Source organism: Phocoena phocoena, chromosome 3, assembly GCF_963924675.1.
Source record: "Phocoena phocoena chromosome 3, mPhoPho1.1, whole genome shotgun sequence".
NCBI lineage: Eukaryota > Metazoa > Chordata > Mammalia > Artiodactyla > Phocoenidae > Phocoena > Phocoena phocoena.
The window spans coordinates 78,862,994-78,881,708 of NC_089221.1; positions in this window are offsets into that span (position 1 = coordinate 78,862,994).

Genomic DNA, 18,715 nt, shown 5'->3' on the forward strand with positions numbered 1-18,715 from the left:
GTCCTAAACCCTAGCCAGACTTTGTTGTATGCGGTGTTTCATTCATGGGACTGCGAACTACTCGTAATTCTCCCTGTCCCTAATTCAGAATGCTTTATTCTACTGCCATCTTCCTGCCTGTTTAATTAGGCTTAATGATGACAACTTTAATTCTGAATTTTCTTTCTCATTCAGGTTCTATTTGTAATTACTAAGGCTCTAAGGATAGTCTGGTAAAGTTACTAAGAAAAATAAGGAAGATTTGAGCTGAAAGGAAGCATAGAGACCATCTAGTACTTTGGTATAGAATATGTTTAATACAAATCCTTAAATCCCTTCCAATGAGTATTCCAAGGCTTTTTCTTTGTTCTAGGTATAAAGCTTGGAGATTCCATGTTTGTGGGGTTTTAAACGAGAAGTTTCCAATAAATTAAAATTAAAAAAACCTCACAGCAAGGCTGAGTCACCCAGTTGGTCAAGATTTTTGCTAGCTGATTTGGTGAACCTGTGCCTACAGAATTAAAGTACATTCTCAAGTCTTAAAATTGGGGTCTTTTCTCCCGTCTTAGAATAGTTTTAGCATATGCTTCTCTAGATGTGAATATTTGCAAATTGTCACATTTGGGAGGGCAGTGGAAAAGCCCCAGAGAGGAGAGCAAAAAAGAAGCAATGCTTCAACTTTCATGTAGGAAATTGGATTTCTAATCCTTTCCTGTCTATCTTCCAGATTTTTCAGAATCTGTGCTGGAGACAGTTTAGCAATGCATCATTTTAGTTAATGTATTAATCACTCATTATCTAGCGTCCTTTAACAAGGAGAATAGAAATTAGGTCCTAGCAATTTAGGTGCTTTTCAGGTTTAAGGTGGACTCATTATTTATTTCAGAACTTTTGAAGAATAACTGTAGAATTTTCTAGTGTCTTCAAACAGGACAGGGTATAGTGTAAAGTATGTTTATCTTTGTACGTAATCCTTTTGAGTACAAAGAATAGGTACATCTAATTCTCCCATAGGTCTGTGTGTTCTGGTGCAGGGTATTCCATTACCCATAGAATTTATTATTGCAGGGCTTATCAAGTTTGGTGTGGGCTTCTGTTACACATTTATTCTCTTTCAATAAAATCGTCACCACTTACATTTTCTCATATATCCCTGTATATGGAGAGAGGTGTGAGAGCTTAACAAAAAAGTTTCAGTAATTTGGGACCCACGTATCTTTCAGTTAAAATCTTGTCAATGATTTCACCTCCTGAAAAGGTAAATTTGTAAAGGAGGCAAATTCAGTTTGTTTTGCTAATTTGGTTTTCAGTACTCATCTGTTCCAGTAAGGCTTTTTCTACTTTCCGTGTTTTCTGTCAAAAGTTGCTTCAGGTATGGCTCATTTTTCTTGGACCCTGCTCTCTGCCTGCTGATAATGGATTTATTTGATGACTGTCCTATGTTAACCTGTCGAGGTAACACACTGCTGTAATCCATTTAATATGCACATCTCCAGAAAGGGCTTACCAGGAGGCACCTTATTGCCAAGAATTTCCATTTGCCTCAGGAGATATTTTTGGTCTTGCCCTTGGTGGGGACTCGTGACTATTATGCTGAAGACTAGATATCCAGTCTGGCTTTGGATCTTTGGTGCTTTTTTTATGGGGAGAGAAATGTGCTGGACTAGTACTCAAGATTGGTTTGGTAGTAACTATTATGTTCTGTTAGGCAGGTAGAAGTGAAACTGTTACGGAGCAGTGATTGATATATTACCAAAAACCAAACAAAAAATAGATAGCAACTCTAGAGGTCTTTTGATAGATGTACTAGATTAGGGCAAGTAATTATTTGATGACCACCTAGTTTTATTTGTTCTCATTTGCATGCAGGGTTGGGGTATTTTAGAATAATTTAAATTTATGTTAAGGAATGGAAATACAGAGCTCACCCTCAGAGTCTGATTGAGGAGGTCTGAGGTTGGGTCTAGGAATCTGCACTTCATTTTGAGCATACTAGGAGTATTCACCAGAAGGGAGCTTTTGAGAAGTTTACTAGATAAGCAAATTCCATATGTATATATTTATGTGTATATGTGTGTGTGTATTTTTAAATGCTTTCTAGTTTGTGGTATGGCCCAAAGTAAATCTTCAGAGGGTGGAAAAGGATGACATTTTGAAGCTCCAGCACTGAAAACATAATTTAAACAGTTTTTTTTCCCCAAAGCCCCCAGTAATCACTTTAGTACTACAGCCTGGTACATAATCAAACAAGGGGGACTTTCCTGTCTTATAAAACTATTTTTTTTTGTTTTCAGATTGGCATCCAAGTGCAAGTATTTCCCAACTTCCAAAATGGGAAGTCTGGACAACTAATTAGATATTCATGGATTGTAAGGCAGTATAAAATTGTGATTTCACCTTTTTAATCTTACAAATAACATTTATCCTATAGATATGCATTTGTTTAAAAATTTTTTTTTAGCAACTGTCAAAAATGTGAGCTTACCACATTCTGTTCATATACAGTTTTCTTTTGTTCTGTGATAACTTACCATATTGAGAAAAAAAACCTTAAAAATGGAAGATAATAGTTCCTCTATATGATGGGATATAAGTTAAATTCTGCTTTTATCCTTCTGTCTTAAATATTTATTTCAGTTAAGGGAAATAGGAGTGTACTGGATTTGAATGTTAACAACATTTAATAGTATAAGGTTGAGGCTGTAACTAGAAACCAATCCAGTTTTTAACTGGAAAGCAGAGGTGGAAAAGTTCTTCACTTTACATAACAACTTCCCCAAAAAAGTATCTTGAGACAAGATAAATAGACAGCATATCTTAGAAACAGTTAAAACCAGTGATTATCATTTATCTGTAAATGATTCTTGAGAACTCAGCTTGAAAGAGATAGAACCATAAAGATTGGTTATAAGGAAATTATCATATAGAAAATAAGCAAGGGTTGATTTCCTCCTCAGTAATTCAGTCAGACACCATTTTTGAAATGCCTGTTTACAAGTAGATTTTCTGCTAGGCACAGTTACAAAAAGCCCCACGAACCTGCTATCAGTTAATGCTAACCTCAATAAGAGAAATGAAATGGAATAATCTAGTTTTATTTTCATGCTAATGTGAAAATAATAGAATACAGAAGAAGAAAATATAGAAGATTTCTAATTATGAAATAAATGTACAGGATTGTCTTTATAACCTGTTCATATAACATCTGTCAACAATAAGTTTACATTTCTACTGATTAAGTGTAACACTCCTGTTAGAAAACAGCCTCGTTTTGACTCTCTCTGTGAAAATGTTAGGAGATTGAGATATAGAGGAGTTTAGCCGGAGTTACCCCAGAAGTTGGGATGGAGCTGAATCAGGCCTGTGGTTCTTGGCCCTTGAGGTGAGGAGGACAGTGCAGCCACATTCTGTTAATTAGCTACCACATGTCTTAAAAACTGTAGGAGGTTGGAGTTGGAGCTAATACCACTACACTTTTCCGTAACATCATTGGAGCAAGCTGAGAAACAGGTTTTGTTTTGTTTTTTTAATTTGAATTCCTAGATATGTATCTTTTAAGAGTGTTCACTGGAAACTAGGAATGGGAATGAGGGAAATTTTGGAGCCCTTCGTGGTACAGCTCCTTTTTTATCCAGTGGGCTTTGTAGAGAAGGCTGCTCATTGCCCTGGTGTTTCTGTACAGTGTGACAGTAAGAGTTTCTGTGTCTATGAAAGAGCGGTCAGGATTCCCCTGTAACCTGATTCATTGTTGTAATCCATTTGTGATTATCCTGGGAGTGCCTGTAGGACTCTGAATCCAAAGATCTTTGGGGAAAACTGGGACTTAAAGAGAATTAGTGATGAAGGTGAGAGCTATGTAGAGATTTAAGGTAAGGAGGAAGCTGATAGGCAGAGATTTTCAAAATGGTCATACATTGAGCCTTGCAAGTCTTTGGCTTGGAAATGAGTCCGTTTTGGAGAGTAGGACACTGTTGTGTGAGATTGAAAGATAAGAGTCAGTGTTGGAAAGGGGAAGTAGGTGGGTCTGGTTGGACAAAAGAAATGGAGGGGTGAGGGGATGAATGAGTTAAGACTGGCATTTGGAGGCCCTAGAAGGAGATAGAAAACATTTGCCGTGAGTTTAATCATACTGTGTGCTTCTCTTTCCTAGTCAGAAAAGTCACAGTTACTTGTAAGTTAGTACTGTTCACTTTCCTGAATGTTTCAGATTTCAAGAAAAAAAAAAAATACAGAGTACTGTTGAGCCGTTGACCTTGTGGGACCATGGTGGTGGCAGTCACTGTTCTTTATTGCCTGGTTTTGTTTCACCTTTCTACTGATGCTTATGGTTGAACAATGAACCAGTTTTTTAAAAATTCCAGCCTTGCATCTAAACTAGAAATCAGTTCATTTTCCAAATAAAGAAAATTCAGGCTTCCAAGGGCGTTTGAAAAAACAGTGGAGAATCAAGTTCCAATGTAGAAGACCCGTTGAAGCTCTTTTCCTTAATGAAGGTCCTCCTGGGAATTCCTCCCACTTAGTTAAAGAATGAAGTCACCAAAACAAAACTCCAGCCAATTGTCTGGACTTCTGTAGATTGGGGGATTGGATGGTCCAGAGTCTTCTCCAGACCTCTGGTGCTATTGGGGGAGGCCAAGCCAGAGATCTGGGAGGAGGGGTGTTTAAGGAGGTTTTCTGATGTTCTACAGGGAGAGCTTCATAAGCTGAGAGAACAGGAGAATGGGAAGTGCATTGAGAGAACTGGTACCTCTGTGGGTTGGATGTGCTCCTTTCCTTCCTGGATCTCACAGCAAATGATGACCAGGACTGTGTGGTAGTGTCTCCCAGACAACTGCCTCAGGTGTCATTTGGTGTCATAGAGGAACTTTCCGGCGGTTAAGGAGGCTTTGGGTCACAGCTGAAATTGTTATTTTATAAGATTTAAAACAGTTGTTAGAATATTCATCACCTCAACATTACACCATTCCAGAGTTTTGTTTAGAGGAAAAATGGAGTTTAGTGGGAGTGATTAAGGAGGGCTAAATGTTTAAAAGATCTTTCTTTAAGTTGGTGTTAGTAGTGTGATTTGAAGACAGAAGTAGTATAATATTTGTCTAGTTTCTTCTTGTCCCATAATTGTCAAAAGGGCCTCAATGGCTAAGTAAGCCCCTTGGGGCTTGGTGGGAGGAACTAGCGTGTCCTAGATATATTAAGATCGTGCCTGTAAGTTTGGGCTGGTTTCCCCTTATACTTTTAGCAGTAGTTTCTTTGCTCTTTAAACTAAATGCTTAGTCCCTAAACCTTTTGGGGCACTGCACTGGCCTTTCAGTATCTAGATTGGACACCTAGATTAAGAAAACAGCTCAAACTGAGGGTAGAGTGTTGGGTGTTTGTGGGAATAAGAAATGCATTGCTGTTTAAAACAGCAGCCTCACTTCCATCTGCATCCATACAAGCTACCGAGACGCTTAGTAATTTTCCATTTGAAGGAAGCACACAGAAAAATAATTCAATGTAGGAAGGAGGGTCTAGTCTGACTTGGAGATTAGATAAAAATGATAGTGTGCTGAGTTGGATAGAAATAAATGCACGTTCACTAAAGTGTGGCTAGCCTAGAGTGCAGTTGTTCATTGCAGTTGGGTACATAGTTCTGTTGTAATTAATTGCCAATTTGGGAAATGCTTTTGAGATAAAGACTTGAAGAATTCATACATAGAAGCTTTTCTTGGCAAATAATCAAGTGACAATAACTATTGGTAGAAAAAATGTGGTTACAATCCCAGACTTATGGATAATCACTATTTAAAAAAAAATAGGTTCATGATAATCAAACTGGCTCTCAGTAAGTTGTATATTGACAGCATTTGCTATAGATTTGGTACTATCATTTACTTTGTGTTTTATCATTCTGATGGAGAAATATTTCAGAATTATTAATAAAATAGTTATTTGTTCAAATCCATCTGAGATCAAGTTTAGCAAATTTATTCACCAACTGAAGTATTATCTAACTCATAAGCATTCTGTATATTGAAGAGTTCTTAGAAACTTCTTCTGCAGATCTCATGCAGTGATATGCACTCTCTGTTAAATCACTCATAATAAGCACTCATAATAAAACTCATAATTTATTATGCTGAATGCCGTTTTTCATGTTAACTAAGGAATTATGCAGTTAAGATTTTTTATTTTTTTTTTGTGGTACCCGGGCCTCTCAGTGTTGTCGCCTCTCCCGTTGCGGAGCCCAGGCTCAACGGCCATGGCTTACGGGCCCAGCCGCTCCACGGCATGTGGGATCCTCCTGGACTGGGGCACGAACCCGTGTCCCCTGCATTGGCAGGCAGACTCTCAACCACTGCGCCACCAGGAAAGCCCCAGAAATTTTTTTTTTTTTTTTTTTTTTTTTGCGGTTGCAGTTAAGATTTTTTTGAAACAATATCCAGGTAGTTGATGGAATTAAAGATAAACTTTTTAGCTTTAGATTTTACAAAGGTATGTAGCTTTGCCCAAGAGATTAATGAGCATAAATATTTAGTCGTCAATGACATTTTCATAGCTAAATCTTTCTAAGAGGTACCCTGAGGATTGTCAAGGACTGTGGAACCTATGTTATGAGGAAAGATTTTTAGAAATATTTTGTAAGATAAAGATTATAAGTTTGACTGGAGGACATATTTGATATAAATATAAACATTAGGATAAAATAACTAGCCTAGAAAAGGAAAAGAAAATTGAAAATTAAGCTAAAATAATTTTATTTTGCCCACAAGGATATTGGCTAACTTTTAAGTGACTAAAATGGCATATCTTTATGTGAATTCTGATCATTGTCATAATAATAAATATAAGGATAAAGGAACTAAATGCTCTCAGTATTCTGAACTGGTCTGTTTTTAGTCCATGTACTATTGCACTGTTGCACTGTTAACCTGATGCTTTTTGGTGTCTTCTAGCCAGAATTGTTTAACTAGATTATTTCCTCTGTGGAATTGACACTGTTTTTGAGTGCTATTCAGTAGAATTAAATGGTTATTGTTAGAACCTTGTACATTATTGTAAATTTTATATTTTCTCTTGGTTCTATATTAATTCCACTGTGGATAACAACCAGAGAAGATAAATGCAGAAATATATAGTACAAAAAATTTTGTAGAAGATGAGTGCTTTGGGCTTAATTCTTTTTCACTGAAACCAGGTAGTGCTGGGGTTCAAATCTAGTTATTTTCTTCTCTTTTTGATTGTTGTTATTTTCCCTTTTTTTTTTGCATTTTGAATTTCTTCCTGTTTACATCATGCTAATAATTTTTCTTCACCTCTTATTTTTATCACCAAGATTAAAAGTATAACAAACCAAAATTAGTTTTCCATGTCTCCTTGCTGCATTCTTCTGCATTGGGGAGTCAGGAGTGGGGGTCAGAGAAGAAGCATACTGTGAATGTTTTAATGCAAATTTTCTTGCATACCATTTTAAACTAGCTCAGTTAACAGATTTTTTTTTTAATTTGTCTTTGACATATCCCCACTTAACTCTTTTTTAAAAGATACCCCCTCAAATAAATACCTTCACTGTATGCTAACTTAGTCCAAGCTTTATTCTTAAAGCTGGAGTACAATATGAATGAAGAATGGTCTCTGCCCTTGAGGAGCTTACATTCCAGTAGAATTAATTTTTTTTAAAGGTATACGGATGCACAAGTCAGTACACTCTCTTCAAAGACTATCAGACTTTGAGAAGGACAGGTCCCATCCCACACCATTCTCCTTGGGTACATTTGGTTTTTTACTTATATTTCTTTTTTTTTTAATTTAATTTAATTTTTTATATAGCAGGTTCTTATTTGTTATCTATTTTATACATAGTAGTGTATATATGTCAATCAGTACTTTTATTTCTTCATTTTGGAGATCTGTCCATGAATCTACCTCATTTCATAAGACTACTGCATAGTGTAGCATAATAGTGAAGAGCAGGTCAGACTGCTGCATTCAAATCCTAGCTCCTCACTCACTAGCTCTGTGATTCTTATTTAAGGATATTACCGAGATGTTTTAATATCTTTAGTTAAAAAACTAAAATATGCACAGAAACTCAAAAATTTTTCTGATATTCACTGAAGTTTAAGGTACATGATAGTTTGGCATATTCCAGCCATGGTGAGATTTTGAAATGATGAACATACGGTATTTCTTGTATCTTGTTTACTAAAGGCTTGAGGCTAGTATAAGGGAGGATTCTTTCCATTTTATATTTATTAACCATTATTATGCATTTGTAACACTTTCAGGGAAGTGTTGCCAAACTAGAGGAACTACTCATTTCTACATCCAATTTAATTCTGGCTTACGTGTGTTTTTCCTGTTCCTTCAAGCAAATGTAATATGCAACACCTCATTATTCACACAAGTAGAACTTATTTCAGTCTTAGGTATTATGTATATTTTGTCTGTTAGGTGGGGTTGAAATGGTGAGGAATTAAAGACCAAAAAGGGGTAGTGTTAACGTGAGGATATAGAATAAACATACTTCGTTTACTGGTAACAAGGCCTACAAATATCATAGGCGTCACGAATGCAAACAAACATGTCTATAATATAATGTGTATTTAAATTCATACCTATTTTGTTATGTTTCCTCACAGGAAGCTTACTAAGAAGCTAGTTTTACTAGTGAATTTGTATTTCTGTTAGTGACAGTGACACCCTTATTTTATTATTATTATTGCTGAATAAATGTAACTTGGCAGCAGCTTTTGGCTCTAAGAATCTATTATGAATTATGGCAGTTTACCTCCTTACTTCAACCCTGCCAGGAGGCTCTGGATCTGGGTTTTGTTTGTTTTCCTCACAAAGATAACATTTTGAACTTCTGAAACATACAAGGTAGTGATTTTGATCAAACATCAAGGTAAAGGATGTAAGGAATAATCCTTCAAGTGTTTGGTGGCTATATGGATGGATTGCATGGCAACGAGTAGAGGTATTCCTCATCTGGGGCTATAATTGCCCCTGGGATACCTCAGGGTTAAGAAGATAGTGTTTTCCCACAGGAATAAGTTACTGGAGTCCACATTTATTCCCAGGGATGCTCAAAGAAGGATAAAGTATGTTATGAAAGCAGAGGTACCACTAGTTTAGGATTCATGTTCTCAGTGGTTAAAAACCACATTTCAAATTCTGTGTAAAGAACATGCATGCTTGTTCAGCCAGGGACTGTCAGTTACATTTAACAGATTAAAAACACAGTTCTCTTGTATTTGGTTGCCACTAGAGTTGGCATCTAATATAGTGTTTCATACATACTGGATATTCAGTAAATGTTATCTAAGACTAATATTACATCAAACAACTCTAAAACATTTAAATAGCAATTTTGTTTTGTTTGTGCTCTTTTAATTTGGAGGTTTTTTTCTTTTATTTTTTGCAAGTAAAGTAGAATTTCAGTGCTCTTCCTTTTTCTATAAATATGTCTATAACAAATAGAGTAATTTCAAGGTGCTTTTTTTGAATATTCTTATCAATGTTCATTCAGCTTCCCTTTCCATTGAAATGCATTTTGAGCACTTGCTGTGTTTCAGACCCTGTGCTTTGTACCGGCAAGATAGTGCTAAATAAGACATGGTCCCTGTGTTTGAGGGGAGGGAAGATGATGCTTAGAGAGAGGGTGTCTCTTACTCTGAAGCATTTTCAAAATCAAAATTAAAGAATGACCCAACATTTTCCTCCCTTGTCCTTTAATCTTCTGTGCCTTTTTCATAGCTAGAGAGCCACTGTGCATTTGAGACCAAAGTGGTACAGTTAAATCAGTTTCTTTTCCTGCAGTGCTGTAGGGCCTTCTGGCTGACCTGCCATTGGGTTATTTTGCCCTTCATTAGAGAGCCACAAAAACAATTCCCAAGCCAATTAGATTTGACTTTTAGAAAGGAATTTCCTAATATCCCAGAATTGGTAAGAGGCATGAATTGGTTATGCATAAGCATTCAGCTGGCCTTACGGAAAGAGTAAAGGAGGTGAAGCTGTGTCATGGCTGTCAAGTAGGTAAAGCCATTGACAGGCAAGGCTCCCTTGACAAAATAGAATAACTAATGGTATGAGTTAATTATAGTACGAACTGAAATATGAAAGCATGAATTTTAGACCTGACACTAACCAGTAGGAAAAAATGTGGATGTTTCTGTCCTGATATTAATCAAAGGTAAAAAATAGGTGACATTTTGAGAAGAACAACACTTAAACATCTGCTTAGTGGCCACGTGACATAAATAATGGTGTGTGAACTGTAAAGACATTTATTCAACATCTCCTTCCCACTTAAAAAGTCTCCTTTTCCCCCTCTTACTCAGTATATTTATGGAGTGCTTACATGGAAACAGAGTATAGGCAGGGTACCACAGACTGGGTAGCTTAACAAAAGTTTTCCTACAGTGTGAAGGTTAGGAGTTCAAGATTAAGATGCAGGCATGGTTGGTTTCTGGTGATAGTCCTCTTCCTGGCTTGCAGATGGCTGCCTTCTTGCTGTGTCCTCACATGGCCTTTCTTCTGTGTGTATAGAGAGCCCTGGTGTCTCTTCCTCTGCTCAGAACACCAGTTCTGTCAGCCTGCTCTTACGACCTCATTTCACCTTAATCACTTCCTTAAAGGCCCTGTCTCCCAGAACAGTCACAATGGGGATTAGTCCTTCAATATATGAAGCTGGGGGCGGGGGAGAAACAATTCAGTCCATAACAGGCAGCCTTCGCTTTGGACAATTTTGTTTACCTGAAGGTAAAGAAGGTTGTGTTTTTTCATAGGGACAAATTATTGAAGTCCACGTTCCTGCCTGAGGATGCTCAAAGGGGCATATATGGTTAAATTCAAGTAGTTTTTTCTGGACCCAGGAATCCAGGATGATCCAAAATCCCTTGTCCCTTCCGGCCCTACTATAGAGTGATTCAGACCTTCTATATTTACTTTCCTTACTCTATGTGTTTACTCTATATACATTTTCTAACAATATACTGAGACGTCCATGCTTGAATCAAGATCTCTGGAGAGTTTGGGGATTTTTTTCTTTATCTTTGAAGGCACAGTTAATGCTTCTCAAACTTTTTCGTCTCAGGACCCCTTTTATATACTCTTAAAAATTATTGTGGACCCCTAAGAGCTTTTGTTTGTGTGGGTTGTCTCTAGATACTTACCATATCTGGATACTTAGAACACTGAGAGATATTTTAAATGTTTATTAACATATTTCATAATAATAATAAAAAGCCTTTTACATGTTAACATAAATAACATTTTAAATAAAATAACTATTTCCAAAACAAAAATATTAGTGAGAGACATTATTTTACATTGTTGCAGTTGTTTTTAATGTCTGGCATAACAGAAGACAACTGGATTTTCATATTTGCTTCTGTGTTCAGTCTGTTATATAAAGCATCATGTAGCCTATGGAAAACTCCACTGTACACTCATGAGAGAATGGGCATGAAAACAGCAAATAACATCTGATTATGAAAATAGTTTTGACCTTGAAGACTGGCTGAAAGAGTATCAGAAATTCCCAGGGGTACCCATACCACATCTTGAGAACTGTTACTCTAAACGTTAAACCTGTCTTTTACAGAGACTGGGGTGGAATACCTTAGGAATTCACAGCAGGTAGAAAGTGGGGCTGTTGGAATTGGGCAGCAAGTTTCTTAAGACAGATCTAGGTCACAGGAGAAGGAAATGTTCTAGCCAGGCATATCTGACAAACCACACATCAGATGCCTTTGTTATTTGAGTATTCTACAGTCATTTATTTCATCCCTGGATGGTTCTGAACTAGGGAGGACACAGAATTATTTAAAATTTTTAAATTAGCTTTAAAAAATAAAAATTGATTTTTATCTATTTTCTGTTTATATCTGAAGGGTTTTCTTCTTTTTTATTATTAAAAAAAAAAAAACCAAACAACTTTATTGTTATTTTTTGGTGGTTGCCAAGCCATGATGTTCCATTTGGATCAATCATTTTACATTTATTAGTTCCTATCAGACCTATCCATTTATTGAAGTATAGTTGATTTACAATATTATGTTAGTCTCAGGTGTGCAACAAAGCGATTCAATTTGTTTTACATATATTATATTTCAGATTCTTTTCCGTTATAGGTTATTACAAGGTACTGAATATAGTTCCCTGTGCCGTACAGTAAATCCTTGTAATTAATCTATTTTATGTATAGTAGTGTGTATCTGTTAATCTCATATTCCTAATTTATCCCTCTCCCCGTCCCCCCTTTTCCCTTTTGGTGACTGTAAACTTGTTTCCTATGTCTGTGAGCCTGTTTCTGTTTTGTAAATAGATTCATTAGTATTCTTTTTTAGATTCCACATGTAAGTGATATTATATAATAATTGCCTTTGTCTGTCTGACTTACTTCACTAGTATGATTTTCTTTAGATCCATTCATGTTGCTGCAGGTGGCAATATTTCATTCTTTTTTATGACTGAGTAATATATATACCCATATATATATATATATATATCCACCACATCTTCTTAAACCAGTTGTCTGTTGCTGGGCACTTGGCTTTTCAACAAGCTGCCCCTCTTTCCCAAAACCTACTCCTTCCAACATACACATAATATGGAAATATCATTTAACTTCTCAGTCCTTTGGTGACTTCTTAGACTTATCTTAATTTTGATGAATTAAAGTCCTACAAGGTTAAGTTTAATTATTTTTTTCTACTTGTCCTGATCTGCTGAGTCCAAAATGATAGAAAATCCTTTGTCCCATGCCTGTCCCACCATAGAATGATTTAGACCTTTAAGAGAACTAGAATCAACTCTCTTTTTTTCTGTGGGTTCTTTGGGACCATGAATGACTAGGATTGATCTACTTAAACTATCTTCCCCTTCAAAAAATATCTGTGCCCCCCATGTTCATAGCAGCATTATTTTCTGTAGCCAAGACATGGAAACAACCTAAATGTTCATCTATGGATGAATGGATAAAGAAGTTGTGGGGTGTGTGTGTGTGTGTGTGTGTGTGTGTGTGTGTGTGTACGTATATGTATATATGTGTGTGTATATATACACACATGCAGTGGAATATTATTCAGCCATAAAAAGAGGAAATCCTACAATTTGCAACAACATGAATGGACCTAGAGGCTAAGTGAAATAAGTCAGGGAAAGACGTATACTGTATGATCTCACTTATATATGGAATCCAAGGAAAAAAAAAAAAAACCCACACATCAAACTCATAGGAAAAGAAATCAGATTTGTGGTTACCAAAGGTGCAGGGGAGAGGGAGGGGAAGTTGGAGGAAAGTGGACAAAAGGTACAAACTTACAGTTATAAGGTAGATAAGTACTAGGGATTTAATGTGCAACATGATGACTGTAGTTAAGACTGCTTTGTGATATATAGGAAAGTTGTTAAGACAGTAGATCGTAAGAGTTCTCATCATGAGGAGAAATTTTTTTTTTTATTAGATCTATATGAGGTGATGGATGTTAAATAAACCTATTGTGGTAATCGTTTCACAATATGTGTAAATCAAACCATCATACTGTATACCTTAAATTTACACAGTGATGTATGTCAATTATTTCTCAATAAAACTGGGGGAAAAAACTGTCTTCTCTTTCTCTACCCCCCAAATAAGACATATGGTGAACTGTGATGAAATGCAGACATGGACATCCTGGCATGTGCATGTATGTTAAGCCAACTGAACTTAAAAGTTCTGTAAAACTTCTGTAAAAGTATATGATATACCCACCCATCCTAACCCATCTATTTAAAGTACCTTGAAATATTTGTATACTTACTAACATTATAGAGAATTACCCCTTCACTGTGTTTGTGTTTATAGTGTCAGGAATATTTTTTAACAGAAGACCTTTTATGGTTCCTTTGGGTTAATGGACAAAAAATAATTGTGGAACAAAGGCCTGGAGTGTGGCATGTGAATGTGCAGTAATTGTTCAAATGAATAAGCCTCTCAGATTGGTCTTTGTATAATTAAAATCAGAGTACCGAAATGTTCGATATTCCTGATTCTTGGTGTTACATTTTTTAAAGTCAAAGAAAATAAAATCCCTCCCTCTTTCCCCATTCCTAGGCAACCACTGATCTGTTTTCTCTCACTATAGATTAGCTTACATTTTCTGGAATTTTACGTAAATGGAATTATATAGATTTTACATAAATGGAGTCATACACTATTGTTTTTGGCCTGGCTTCTTTCACTCAGCATAATTATTTTATTTTGGGACTCATCCAAATAATATCAGTAGTTCCCCCCCTTTTTTGTTTTGCTTTTTTTTATTGCTGAATAGTATTCCATTATATGGATAGATCATAATTTGTTTATCCATTCACCTCTTAATGGACATTTGTTTCCAGTTTTGGGTTATTATAAATCTCCTGTGATCATTCAAGTACAAGTCTTTGTGTAGACATTTGTTTTTATTTCTCTTGGGTAAATACCGAGGATATGATCGGTTGGGTCATCTAGTAGCTATATGTTTCAACTTTTTAAGAAACTGCCAACTGTATTCCAAAATGGTTTTACCACTTCACGTTTCCATCAGCAATGTATGACAATACTTATTCTTCACATCCCTGCCAAAATTTGGTATGATTAGTCTTTTTAATTTTAGCCAATCCAAATGGGTGTGTAATGGTATCTCTTTGGTTTTACTTGGCATTTCCCTGATGACTGCTGGTGTTAAGCATGTTTTCATGTGTTTTTTTGGCCATTAGTTCATTTTCTTTTGTGAAGTGGCTGTTCAAATCTTCTGCCCACTATTTTGAGTTGTAAGAGTTCTTTGTGTATTCTGGATACTAGTTTAGGCAAAGATATAAATATATTTGTGTAATATATATGTATCATATGTATTGTACAAACATATATAATAGTTCCATATATATAAAAACACTAAAGACTCTATCATTTTCTGGTCTCCATAGTTTTTTGTTAAGAAATCCATGGTATTTGAATTATTGTTATCCTATATGTAATATGTCACTTTTTTTTTCCTAGCTGGTTTCAAGTCTTCCTTTGCTTTTTTTTTTTTTTAACATCTTTATTGGAGTATAATTGCTTTACAATGGTGTGTTAGTTTCTGCTTTATAACAAAGTGAATCAGTTATACATATACATATGTTCCCATATCTCTTCCCTCTTGCATCTCCCTCCCTCCCGCCCTCCCTATCCCACCCCTCTAGGTGGTCACAAAGCACCGAGCTGATCTCCCTGTGCTATGCGGCTGCTTCCCACTAGTTGTCTGTTTTATATTTGGCAGTGTATATATGTCCATGCCACTCTCTCACTTTGTCACAGCTTACCCTTCCCCATCCCCATATCCTCAAGTCCATTCTCTAGTAGGTCTGTGTCTTTATTCCTGTCTTACCCCTAGGTTCTTCACAACATTTTTTTTTTCTTAAATTCCATATATATGTGTTAGCATACGGTATTTGTCTTTCTCCTTCTGACTTACTTCACTCTGTATGACAGACTCTAGGTCCCTCCACCTCATTACAAATAGCTCAATTTCTTTTCTTTTTATGGCTGAGTAATATTCCATTGCATACATGTGCCACATCTTCTTTATCCATTCATCCGATGATGGACACTTAGGTTGTTTCCATCTCCTGGCTATTGTAAATAGAGCTGCAATGAACATTTTGGTACATGACTCTTTTTGAATTATGGTTTTCTCAGGCTATATGCCCAGTAGTGGGATTGCTGGATCATATGGTAGTTCTATTTGTAGTTTTTTAAGGAGCCGCCATACTGTTCTCTATAGTGGATGTACCAATTCACATTCCCACCAGCAGTGCAAGAGGGTTCCCTTTTCTCTACACCCTCTCCAGCATTTATTGTTTCTAGATTTTTTGATGATGGCCATTCTGACTGGTGTGAGATGATATCTCATTGTAGTTTTGATTTGCATTTCTCTAATGATTAGTGATGTTGAGTATTCTTTCATGTGTTTGTTGGCAGTCTGTATATCTTCTTTGGAGAAATGTCTCTTTAGGTCTTCTGCCCATTTTTGGATTGGGTTGTTTGTTTTTTTGTTATTGAGCTGCACTGAGTTGCTTGTAAATTTTGCAGATTAATCCTTTGTCAGTTGCTTCATTTGCAAATATTTTCTCCCATTCTGATGGTTGTCTTTTGGTCTTGTTTATGGTTTCCTTTGCTGTGCAAAAGCTTTGAACTTTCATTAGGTTCCATTTGTTTATTTTTGTTTTTATTTCCATTTCTCTAGGAGGTGGGTCAAAAAGGATCTTGCTGTGATTTATGTCATAGAATGTTCTGCCTGTGTTTTCTTCTAAGAGTTTGATAGTTTCTGGCCTTACATTTAGGTCTTTAATCCATTTTGAGCTTATTTTTGTGTATGGTGTTAGGGAGTGTTCTAATCTCATACTTTTACATGTACCTGTCCAGTTTTCCCAGCACCATTTATTGAAGAGGCTGTCCTTTCTCCACTGTACATTCCTGCCTCCTTTATCAAAGATAAGGTGACCATATGTGTGTGGGTTTATCTCTGGGCTTTCTATCCTGTTCCATTGATCTATATTTCTGTTTTTGTGCCAGTACCATACTGTCTTGATTAGTGTAGCTTTGTAGTATAGTCTGAAGTCAGAGAGCCTGATTTCTCCAGCTCCGTTTTTTGTTCTCAAGATTGCTTTGGCTATTCAGGGTCTTTTGTGTTTCCATACGTAGATTGTGAAATTTTTTGTTCTAGTTCTGTGAAAAATGCCAGTGGTAGTTTGATAGGGATTGCATTGAATCTGTAGATTGCTTTGAGTAGTAGAGTCATTTTCACAATGTTGATTCTTCCAATCCAAGAACATGGTATATCTCTCCATCTATTTGTATCATCTTTAATTTCTTTCATCAGTGTCTTATAATTTTCTGCATACAGGTCTTTTGTCTCCTTAGGTAGGTTTATTCCTAGATATTTTATTCTTTTTGTTGCAATGGTAAATGGGAGTGTTTTCCTGATTTCACTTTCAGATTTTCATCATTAGTGTATAGGAATGCCAGAGATTTCTGTGCATTAATTTTGTATCCTGCTACTTTACCAAATTCATTGATTAGCTCTAGTAGTTTTCTTGTAGCATCTTTAGGATTCTCTATGTATAGTATCATGTCATCTGCAAACAGTGACAGCTTTATTTCTTTCAAGTTTTCCTTTGCTTTTGATTCTTAGGAGTTCGATTGTGTCTTGGCTTGGTTTTCTTTGGACTTAGTTTTTTTTGATGTTCATTGAACTTCTTGAATCTGTAAATTCGTGTCTTTCACCATATTTACAAAGTTTTGGGCCATTGTTTCTTTGGATAATATTTTTGCCCGAGTATTTTATTTTTTTTCCTGTATTTGTGGGACTCCAATTACATATGTGTTTTTAGTTCTTTTGATATTTCCTAACGGTATTTGAGGCACTGCTTATTTTTTCTCAATCATTCTCTCTCTGTTCTTCAAACTGAATGATTTCTGTTTTTCTTTAGGAAATGTTTACTGTCTGCTATGAGAATCATAATTAAAATTGACCTTCAGTTGAGCTTCTAATCCCCTGAAAAATAGCTGGAGTTAACAGCTGCAGTGAAACTTGGTTCAATGAATAAATCTAAATTATAACTTTTAAAAAATCCTATGCAGTATGATTTGTTGTAAACTTTGTTGTGAATTGAAATGCATTTTTAAGCAAGTTGGCCAAATTATGAGGTACAGTGGTGTCATTTCCTATATTGGTACTCTTATCATCCAGCACACTGAGTTCTATGTCCCAACAAGCTTCAGTGCAGTTATTTTTTCCCAATGATGACCATATGTTACGTCTAGTCTTTGTAAGAAGGTGGGAAAGTAGTAAAATGTGTTAGAAATATTTGCATCCAAAAACAAAGTTTAAAAATTAGTAAAGTTTCATCACTTAGCCAGAAAATGCCTATATTAGTAATTATACAGATTCTCTCATCTCAGTGATCATGTTTTACTGTACCAGGATTCAACTAGTACTACAGGGAAAAAAGGAGACACACACAGATACATTTTCTCAAAAAATCAACTACAAGGATGACATGAGAAATTTCTCTGAAAATACAATTTTTCAATACATATCTGATCTCTGTTTTGTCTGAGATCCGGATGAAACCATGCTGCTCAGTCTTGAACTGTCAGCTTGTCTTTTCCTTTCAATGACTTTTATTCTTCTGGTTTGGTCATAAAGTCTTGAGAATTCATTTTATTGTAAATTGTAAAAACTGATTAAAAAATTATTCTCTTTGTTCTTTTTAAAGGAAAGAAGGATATCTAGATTAGCGTAATAACTTGTAGCATCTTGTAGACCTGTTATTTTAGTTGATGAGTGCTTGGACAATGTTAAGATGTTGTATTACCTAAAAAGGACTCAGTTTTTTAAAAAAAAATGTCTCCCACAGTGCAAGAACACATGACTTCTCTGAGGTTGCTTAACCATTTCCTTTAAGTCTGAGAAAGTGGTTATTTTCAAAATCACCCAGCTGAAATTTGGGTCGAACTAAACTTAGCTGAACAGTTCTGTGGGTTAAACTCACTTACTGTTTCACTTCCTTCTTCCTGTAGAAAAGTTTTTAAAAATTAAAAAAAGAAATCTCCTTGGTTCCAGTCATTTTTGCTAATCAGTTGAATGACTTTGGACAAAAGTTTATTGTTTTATCTATAAAACATAATAGGTTCAGAGGGTCTCTAAAAAAGCTTCTGTTTTTCTGAAATAGCAAACAATAAAGT